At 36.0% G+C, this 10,685-nt stretch overlaps 1 long non-coding RNA gene across 1 annotated transcript; it reads left to right on the forward strand.

The window, feature by feature from the left end:
• Positions 1-425: 425 nt before the first annotated feature.
• Positions 426-7,210, forward strand: LOC117000991. Its single transcript, XR_004418898.1, has 4 exons — positions 426-531; positions 2,788-2,882; positions 5,900-6,197; positions 7,071-7,210. It is a non-coding gene; the product is annotated as an uncharacterized LOC117000991 (long non-coding RNA).
• The last annotated feature ends 3,475 nt before the right edge of the window (positions 7,211-10,685 follow it).

The following is a 10,685-nucleotide window of genomic DNA, read 5'->3' on the forward strand; positions in this document are numbered from 1 at the left end:
TTTTTATCCTTAACCCTTCCAGACCGTGTCTCCTGTAAAATTTGACTCTCATGTCCTCCTCATAGCAATCTCTTCAAGGATTTGAATTTCTGTGCCACTAAGCCAAGATCCTTTACTTCCTTCATAAAGAGTTTAATATCAGAATTTAATGCAGTACTTAATACAAGAATGTATGAAATATATATGTACATAAATGCTGATAAGGTTTAAAGGCAAGCTAAATTCTGAAATTTCTTAAGATGTTTAACTATTCAAATTATCGAGTATTTTAATGTGATTTTTTAAAAATTGCTAATTGAAGTTCTTAACATTTGAAATGCTCTGTAGTTCCTGGAGTACTGTAATTCTCTTCATACATTATCAAAGATCTAAATAACTAACTAACTCTTTCTGTTTTCCATATCAGATTGTGAAAAGCAATGCTTGTCTCTTTTCCAGGTTTCACATGGTAACTGATGATCTGGTATGAAATTCACAATCTCCTGAGAAGTCTGAAGTTACTTGGACAGTGGATTTGGGCCATATTCTAAAGTAAGGGTTTTCTTTGGTTAAGAACTCTTACATATTTCTCATGTAGCACACTGGATTTAGAATATTAATTTCTATAGTCATATATAATATTGTTTTTATCTCTGTAGCCTTCTATTATATGAAAAACATTGAAGAGTCTTGATAGGGCATCTGCCTAGTCTTCTTCAGTTAGTCGTTGTAAAATTGTCAAAAAAAAACCCCTGTTTCAGATTAGTGCTGAATATTTAGATAGCTACATCAGCATTGTTCTAGCAGGATTATTTTAGCTCACTTGTATTTTTTTTCCACCTCCCCATCACTGTTTGTTTTACCCCTACCTGGGTAGGGGTTTTGCACAAAATTAGGAAAATAAGTCTGTACCAAAATTAACATCCTGAAAGTAATAAAACTTAATAGAAGCCACATTTGTGATGGACTGCTTGTTAACAGCAATCTATAGGAGCACTGCAAAAGTATTGTGCTACAGATATCTCATTTTTAATCAATGCAGGTTCAGAAACTGCTTCAGAGGCAGGGGAAGTGAATAGGTGCAGAAAGGAGAGCTGCAACTTAACAGGAGAATCTTGTAGATTTATTTTTTATGGTTTATTCAGGTTACTTGTTGAGGAATCTATCATTCTGCTCTGCTGTTTCTTACTGTAAATTTGATTGTCCTTGGTATTTAATAAATATTTTTATATTGCAATGACTTCTTAATAGCTGACCTACTGTTGATTGTATAGGCCATGTGAGAGAAGAAAGTAAGTAGTAGTGCCACAAGGGAACTTTTCTCACACAACCCAGTGCTGTCCAGTCTAAACATATGGAAACTGGTCTTTAAAAAAAATACTTATTTAGCTAGCATCTCAGATTAAACACTAGACCTGTACCTGCCGTATAACATACATGTACTTTTCTTAGGGGAAAGTGCAGTAAGCACAGAATATTTGATTTTTAATGATATGTTTGCCTCAGTGACTTCTCTTTTAAGTTGAGTATACAGTACATTTTGGGACAGATCTTCAGTTGGCATTATTTGCAATACCATTAAAGGCTTTTCCTTACATGAGTTAAAGTGCTGGTACATCAGCATGCAGCATTTTTACTCAATCCCTCCTCTAAATATTTGAAAATCTTCTATAAACTAGAGAGATTGAGTTATGTGTGAGGGCAAATTACAATAAAAATGAATTGTGTTCAACATAATTAGTATTTTTCCCCAATGGTAATATTAGGTAACATTACCATGTTCAAGGGTTGAAATGTAGTAAGAAAGGTGCAGAAAGATTGAGCTTTTCAGTTACAACTTCAATATTGTTCATTCTGTAGAATAAAAGGGAATCTGAAGGAAGACATTCATTTAGAATTCCCGGGGACTTCACAATGTATAATAGCCATGATACAAGGAGTTTAACATTCAGCAGGAATTGCAGTGAAAGCATATATTAAATATATACACTGTATATAGTGAGAGAATTGTTTAAGTACATTATTAAAGTTGCTAATAAAAGACTAAACTGCTTTAAACCATTGTGAGGTTAAAAAAAATCTTTATCTGATTTCTTGCGTTGCTTCAAAATTTTAAGGAGGTAGGACTTCCTCCTTTCTGGTTCAATGTTCCTATGTTAAGAACAGCTTTGTGTTTTGGTTCTCCTTTCCACCTTGCTTTCTTGAGTCCCCTTGACTTGAAAAGTCGTGGTTTAGATCAGGTATTATGAAAAAATTCTTTACTACAAGGCTGAAGAGGCACTGGAACAAGTTGCCCAGAGAGGCTGTGGGCTCCCATGCCTGGAAATGTTCAAGGCCAGGCTGGATGGGTCCCTGAGAAACCTGGTCTAGTGGATTTGGTTGGTCCCTTCCAACCCTAACCATTTTATGATTTTATAACGTAAATAAAACCTTCCTCTATGGGCCATTACTTGTTACTTTCATACGTGAAATATCATGTGAAACATAATTTGTGTGTAGAAGAACTGTTATCCCTTTGGGAGATGATTATCTCTTTTCCTGCTAATAATGAACAGTGGAATTTTATATTAGGTCATAATCAATTGCGAATATCATAGATTTAGAAATTTGAAAGTTAAAATTAGTAAACCCAAATCAGAAGAATAATTGTATTTATAGCTTAGGAAATAAATATCTGAAGCAGAAGGAATGTAAGAATTCCCATCATTTGCCACTTGGCCATTAGGGCTGTAAACTTTTATGTCTTATGAGAGAATCTTTCAAACTTCTCCATCTCTATGAAAATTCTTTTTTTTTTTTCCATTTCAGAGTTGTCAAGTCCACCAGTAGAATAAACACAAAGTGGGATGCTTGGACTCCTTCATCTTTTGGCATCTCATATAGGCAAAGTCAGTGGTGGTGAGGTCAGTTTGTCCTCTGACTTGGTAAAAGTGAGAGTTTCTCATCTTGCTCCTATTTAAAAGTCCTGGTTCTGGCATCAGAAAAAAATAGTTACTAGGCTAAGGAATAAAATAGACATTATCCTACAGCTATGTCTGTATTCAAAATGCATGTATTTTAAGAAGTGGAATAAAAACATGCAGAGTTTAATCAATGGAAAAACAGTCAATAATGACCAAGTTTCTGGGGGGAAAAAAGGCAAGAAACAAGACTGTAATTGTGTGCAAACAACTTAAGGTCATTATTTCAATTGAAATGGATTATTAGAAAAATGTACTTGGATAAGAAAATGTATAAAATATGGAACTGAATATTTCTCCTGTTGGCTAATCTAACTTTAGTTGTCCTCACACATGACAGTGATGCCCCTAGGTAAGAAGAGAATGGTTTCTGAGGCCAATCTAGGGCTATGTGTTGTGAAATTGGGTTGTTGCTCTACTATCAACTCATATGTCAGTTGGAGATAGAAGAGAATTCATTCTGTCATAACCCTGTGGTAACAACCAAAAACTAGAAACATTTGCAGAGGAAGATGCAGAATAGTCTATCCTACCATAGCTATGAAGATTTCCTCTTGTTCTTTCTCTTTTAATGTTTTTTCTTCTTTCTCTTTTTTCTCCCCCCTTTTTAACACCCTTCTGAATTCTTTCCTTTGATTTAGATATTAATACGTACTTTCTGGAAATTAAACTTGCTTCGACAATAAAGGAAGATTAATAAGCTCTTTATGTGTCACTACTAGCTGTTCACAGTGAAGCTGCCCTTGTGCAGCCTGCTCAGCTATTTCTGTTGGCACACAGCAGAGCTGGAGTTTTGCCTAGAGTAGCACAATCTTTTTATGTGCTGGAGAAACAACTAGTCACCACCTCGGCTATATGATACTCTGCCTACTGCTATGCAGGGACACAGTTGCAATATTGGTGATAGTACCTTCATGTCTAAAACTCTGTGATGTCCACACTTTATTATTTTTTTTCCTACAGTTCTCTGTATTCCTGGTTTTTATATGTTTCTGATAGTTTCTTTCAGCTTCTTACTCTCAGTCAGTGCCTGACTTGACTACTTCTTAGAGTTGTCATGCCAACTTCCAGGCTTGAAAACTGAAGTAGAGAGAGGATTTTTTTTTTTGCTTGTTTGTGTGAAGTACTCACTTCACAGTTCCCAAGCTTCATGAACTGAATGCATAAGTATGGTAAACAGCTCTGTGACATTGGTCTGACACTTAAACTTTTACATATCTGTTTCTGCTTTGTGAAGACTTTGAACATCCTTTCCTTTATCCTTGTGCTTGTCTGCATGTTGAAAATCAGGAAAATTAAAAAGATCAATGAAGTGGGGAAAGAATTTTACAGACAAGTTGTTTCATTTTTATTTAAACAGAACTGCAAACATATATCAAATACCTTACATAGAAGTAATCTTTAAAAAAATCCATGAGTCTTTTCAATCTTTTTGAAAGTTAGCTATTACTCAATTTGATTCATTTTTCATGGCAAGTCGTTCAATATTTATGTGTATCAGCTTTCCAAATAAACAAGTGAGAAATACAAGAGAGGTACAGGAAATCAAAACTGCAAACTCTAAAGTCCTTATATTGAAGTCATATGCAATCGTTATGCCTGTTAGTAATGTATGTTACAAAGACATAGTTCTGTAAAAACACTAAAATAAACAGTAGTTTTAATAGGTTTATGGTAATTGACAGATACATTCATGGGTGAATTGCATTGGAAAATATAATGTGTTTAAAGGAAATTGCTTTAAAAAGGAAGAAACATGAACATTTCATTTTTTATAATATTGCTCTGTGGAGATTCCTGTGGAGGTAAGTTTGCTCTAGGCTTCATAGGAACTGCCTGTATGGTTGTGTACCAGTGCATCTAATATGTCTCTTGTTTCTCTTAAGTTAGAAAACGTGTCCTTCACATTTAATTTAATTTCATTTATAAATACTTGCTCTGCATCTTTTATTTGAAATTGAGCTTTCTGGGCTGCAAACTTTTATTGAGAACACACTTTTATTTTGAATGAAGAGCTTTAGAGAATCAAGTAAACTGGCTCAGCCTTTTACCAATTGTTTAATAAAAAAGTATGTTTGCTTTAACTGAGCCTGTTCTAAAGTGGAAGGCTTTTATATCTAATTGAAAAAAAAAAGAAACTTCAGCTATCTAAAGAAGCTTTAACTTAGTAGACAGCTGGGTTCCAGAGCTATATTAAATATTACCTATACTTTGACAACCTTGCAATAATCTCAGATAATTTAACTCCAAATACTCTGAAGTTTATCTGAAGCATTGACTTTTTCTTCTCCACTTCTCTCAAAGAGTCTATGAGTCACTCTGGCCCTTTATACAGACAGAGGAGTAAAGGCAATTGCATTGGTTGAGAGCTTCAGGCCTTAGTGATTGTGGATAACTGCAATAGATGTTAAATCTAAAAGGATTTGTACAGACCATTTGTACCTCTACAAAAGCCTGTAAAAAAACCAAGTTACAAACTGCCATAGGAAGAAATATGAAGCATTGAAAATATCTTGGGATGCTGTGGTAACACAATCTTTGACCAATAGTTTCTGCATAATATTCTTTAGAAGTGTGTATATGGTGTATATGTACATGCTAAGGCAAGAAATCCCTGACAGGACTTATCTTTCTGCTCCCAGTTCAGATGTCTTAAGTGGGCACGTGAATTGTCCTTGAGAGGTTTTAATACTTTGAGGAGCACCAGCACAGCCCAACTTGTTTATCTCATCTTGTGCTTTCCATTCTAATACTTGTTCTTGATGAGACAGGGTATAAACTGCATAAAAACAGATGATCAAGCAGCAAGATGACCAAGAAAGATTGTTTACATTCTACGTCTGCCAAGAGGAAACAAACTCTAGTCTTCTATGCTAGGAATGCAGCTTGAAAAGAAATGCTATATTCACATCATCTCCTTGGTACTTCCTTTATACTGAATTTTATGCATCTTTTCCTAGCTAGATTTATTGTGAGAAGATCCTGAGATGGGAGGAGACAGAGCCAATTAGAAGAGCTGATCAGCTGGAATGCTGAGAACCATTGCTTTGGAGGCCTCCCATCCACACCATCAAATGCACTTTGCTGAGCAAAGGACAACTTGTTTGTTTTGGCCATGCCTCGTGTGAGCAGAGATAGTGAAAAGCCAGGGAATCTAACTGGATAAAGAACATCTGCAAATGATGTTCTCTTAATGTGTATTCTCTCCAAAAAAGTCCTGATGCTTGGGCTCAACTCTGGTCTTAGCCACACAGACAGGTTTGTTCATTCAGAATCTGCTTTGGTTTCCTGTAAATAAAGGAGGTCCAGAGTCTATTAAATGCTAACCTACAGTAACTGTGTAAACTGTTTCTAAAAAAAACCTTAAACTATTGTTTGATGTATGTCAATCCATTATGGAACTAATTTTTAAAATTGTGGATTTAGAAGTTTAATCAAGTTTTTAGTTGTTTGAATCTTGCCTATATTTTTGTGTGAGGGTGTGAGGGGTTTGGGTTTTTTTTTCCCTTTTCTTTTAGTTTAGAAGATGGATTAATTTGGCAGTCTATCAAGAGAGTATGAGAAATAAATTGCCTGCTGCCCCATGTGACACAGAGGTTAAAAGTGAAATATAGAATTCTGAAGAATATGCTAGGTGACTTAGAGAGGTAATGGGGTCATACTGCTGCAGAAGGAGCTATTTGTTACCAGTTCTGTGAATTAAGTTACAGTCTAGGACAAAATAATTTGCCTTTCTGTTTGTTAATCTTTTTCTCAAGCAGAAGTATCTTTTTAATTTTTCACTGTCATGGTCCTAATATATTAATAATCATGAATAGCTGGTTATTACAGTTTTATAATTTCCTAATTCTGCATGAGTGTTCATTCTATTTTCTGGTGTAAGGTGGGATAAGCAAAATCTTGAAGTTACTTCCAGAGAGAAAAATATATATGGTTTTAAAAGCATAGAGTTGGAGAAAAGCTGCTTTTGGGACAAACTCACATTTAATTCAGTTGCTTGAAAGCAACTGTACACATAGATGGAAGGGGACATGATAGCTGATATCATGTCCAAGGAGATGTTGTTGTAATACCTTTTATGAATCTTCTGTCTCATGATTCAACTCCTGATAGAGATTTTTTTCTCTGCAGCCTTTGTATAAGTTGAGAGGAAAAAGAAGATTCATCACAGAATGACCTATAATATTTTGTATTTATGGTAGTATTCAACAAGGTAAGCAATAAGTTAATGGCCAGTATTTCACTGTCTAACAACTACAAACATTTGTATCTATGAGTCCCTTTACGTGAATTTGCATTGTTTTAGTAAATTAAGATATTATTAAATTAAGAGAATAACCCTTATATATATATTAATATAAACTATTTTCCTCTTAAAGTTATTTAAAATGACTACCATTATTTCAAATTTAATTTATTAATCAAAGAGTTTTAGTATGAATTATTACTTCCACAATACACCACAATAAACCTACCAATTAAAACTTTCCTAATTTACTTTCTGCACTGACTCTTGTTGGGTTAATGGAAACATTTTTTCCTCTCTTTTTTGTTGCTTATATATTTTATGGAATGGATTTTTATGATTTGGCAGATTTTTGGTGCTTGTTTTGTCTCATGTGAGGTTCTTTGATCTTCTATTTAACTGTTTTTGTTAAACTGATAAGGAAAGAACATTCATGGTCTGTCCTGGCTCTCAACTGCTGTTAGTGAGACCAGGGTACCATGTTTCTAGATTATGGAGAAATATAAGAACACAGTGAGATTTCAAATATATTTTCATGTTTATGTGTAGTTTATCTCATCCCCTCTGTTTTTTAATACTGACATATTTAAATAATAAAAGGTCTTTTTTCTCCATGATTATAGTGTATCTGAACCATTTGTCAGCAGTTTGGACACTGGGGATAAGAAAGTTTACAATTGAAGAGATTTAGCTCTTCATACGTATATCACCAGTCTAATCTATGAAAATTTCATTTTGTAACAACATATGAGGTAAAAAACCTTTTTCTGATTACTCTCATAATTTCAAAATTTTAAGGAGGGAAGACATACTCCTTTTTTGTTACCTTTGTGGTTTTGGAGTTCTCCTCTCCACCTTTCATTCTTGAGACACCTTTACTTGAAAAATGTAGGTTTAGATTAGGTGTTAGGAAATTCTTTACTGTGAGGGTGATGAAGCACTGGAACAGATAGCCCAGAAAAGCTGTGGATACTCTATCCCTGGAAATGTTCCCACTGGGTGAGGGTCTGAGCAACCTAGTGGAAAGTGTCCCTGCAGGTGTTGGAACTACATGATCTTCAAGGTCCTTTCCAACCCTAAGCATTCTATTCCTAAAACTCAGCTGTATTCAGAGGACAGTGAATTATTGTCATTTTGAATCACTGCTCTAAGGTGAGCTCAACAAATTTTCCAGGATCTGCAGCAACTTGGATTTGCAAGGCAATGTCCCTGCCTATCTAGGACTACAGAAAGAGAATCTGCAAACAACTGCCCACTCTCCCTGAATTACGTTGTCTTTAGCGGCAGGGATTGCAGCTCACCAGTTTTTATCAGCCCAAATTGTAGTGCTATACCCTCTCTGAAATTTATTTTTCAGCCTAAAATCTCATATGAATGCCAGTCAGCTGGCTGTAGTAACTCTAAATACACCTTGATGGACCCATCTTTAATAATTCAAACTCTCCCATCCATCCAATTCTTTCCTACAACCTCTTTGTTTAAGAGAATAGTCAAATCTTTCACTGCATTTGGGAGGCATGTTAGTAAGTAATTCAGTGCTTCTCCTTCACTGTTAATCAGGGGTAGAATCCTTCTGATTAAATAGGTTACTGTTCCTCCTGAGCTGCTTTTTAAGGTGTACTAGTGAATATGTCTTTTATAGCCTACTGAAGTAAAGAGCAAATTTTTTCTTATCTCCAATTTCTTTGATTGGCTAGTAGGGGATTTTGAAATGGCAATTAGGAAAATAGTTCAAATGGTTTCAAATGCCTTTAAACAATATAAAGATTGACATTCTCTCTTTTTATGAGTAGTCTATGCTATGCATCCAGTTTGCTTTTGAGAATATAAGTGACTTTTGAAAATTTCTCATATTGTTAAGATACATTTTTAAAACCCTACACTTTACCAACCAGACATTTGCAAATTAATTACTCCTATAGTATTCACTCTATTAAAAAAAATTGAAGTGATTAATCATGTCAAAAACTGAGTACTTAATTCAGTGTATGTTAGTTTGCATACAACTTCAGCACAACTAGTGCCCAATGACATCTGAATGATTCTTGCAACTATATATATGGTCTGTTAGTTAATCTCTATTGTTTAAAGAAAAGTGAAGCCCACTCTAGTAAAATAAGAGGAAATCTTATTTTCATTACAGAATGACAGCTTTTTTTAACCTCTCTGCCATGTTTTTTTTCTAACAACATATAGGTTAAACCCTTTATTATTTATATTTTCTTGTATTTTGGCACAAAAGACTCTAAACTATGTATTACTTTCAACTCATTAAGTTTACCTTTAAAAACCAAACTACTTCTATCCAAATAATTTTTCCTATTATTTTCTGAGAAGTAAATTTCTGCATCTGACTTTCTAATATATGAGATCCTCTTTTCTGGATACAGATTTAAAATGTATAATTATTCCCACGAGAAGATAAGTAGATTTATTTTAAAAATTTTATGTTCTATGATTTCTGGCATTCATGCAAGACAAGAAGAAAATGCAGGAGGAGAAGCATTGTTGTGTTACCCCATCTTCACATTGACACTGAGTATGAAAACCTGGGCTCCAGAGGGTGAGAGAAAGTTCAGACTTCATGCTAAATCAGTTCTGGGCCTTGCTCCCAGGATTTGCCAGCTATGCCAATTTCCATAGCACATAAACTCTAAGATAATGTTAACAGAAAGCAAACCACAGCCACCACACTCATTTTCCTTTGGCAGGGGGATCAGTTTAAATCCCCAGAGCAGCCAGTGCTGTATCCTTCCAGACAGCACTCTCTCCCCTAATCCAATCAGCACCATGACCAGAAGCTGCTAACCACGCTGTGGATTTCCAGATTTCTGCCTTAATTGCCGCTCTGCAGGAACTTGAGGCACGAGACAATAGCTGGCACAGTCAGGTGGGTGCAGAACATCTGCAGCTGCCCTGCTCCAGGCTCTGCTGCAAAGAATCACTGGGAGAGGCTGCTCCAGCAGAGCCCATGTGCCTCATCTGCAGTGGGCATGCAGGGGAAACAAAGGTACAGGTGGGATGTGGTGTCCTTGCTGACAATAATTGTGACCCAAGCTTCCTCTTTGACCTCTGTGTTGTGGTTGGAAGGGCACTGGCTTTAGGATGCAGCTACCCCGTTAAATTGTAGCGGAATCAGTACGGGCAAGCAGGACAAGGGAAGAGACTGTGCCTCTGTGGTCAGCGCTGGTGAGGCTGCACCTCAAATCCTGTGTCCTGTTTTGGGTCCCTCACTAGAAGAAAGACATTGAGGTGCCGGAGTGTGGAAGGGCAACGGAGCTGGGGAAGGGTCTGGAGCATGAGTCATGTGAGGAGTGGGCAAGGGAACCAGGGTTGTTTAGGCTGGAGAGAAGGCTCAGGAGGGACCTTATCACTCTCTCCAGGTACCTGAAAGGAGGTTGTAGTGAGATGGGAGTTAGACTGTTCTCCCAGGTAACAAGTGACAGAACAAGAGGAAATGGCCTTGAGTTATGCCGGGGGAAGTTTGGATTGGATATTAG

Source organism: Catharus ustulatus, chromosome 1, assembly GCF_009819885.2.
Source record: "Catharus ustulatus isolate bCatUst1 chromosome 1, bCatUst1.pri.v2, whole genome shotgun sequence".
NCBI classification, from domain to species: domain Eukaryota; kingdom Metazoa; phylum Chordata; class Aves; order Passeriformes; family Turdidae; genus Catharus; species Catharus ustulatus.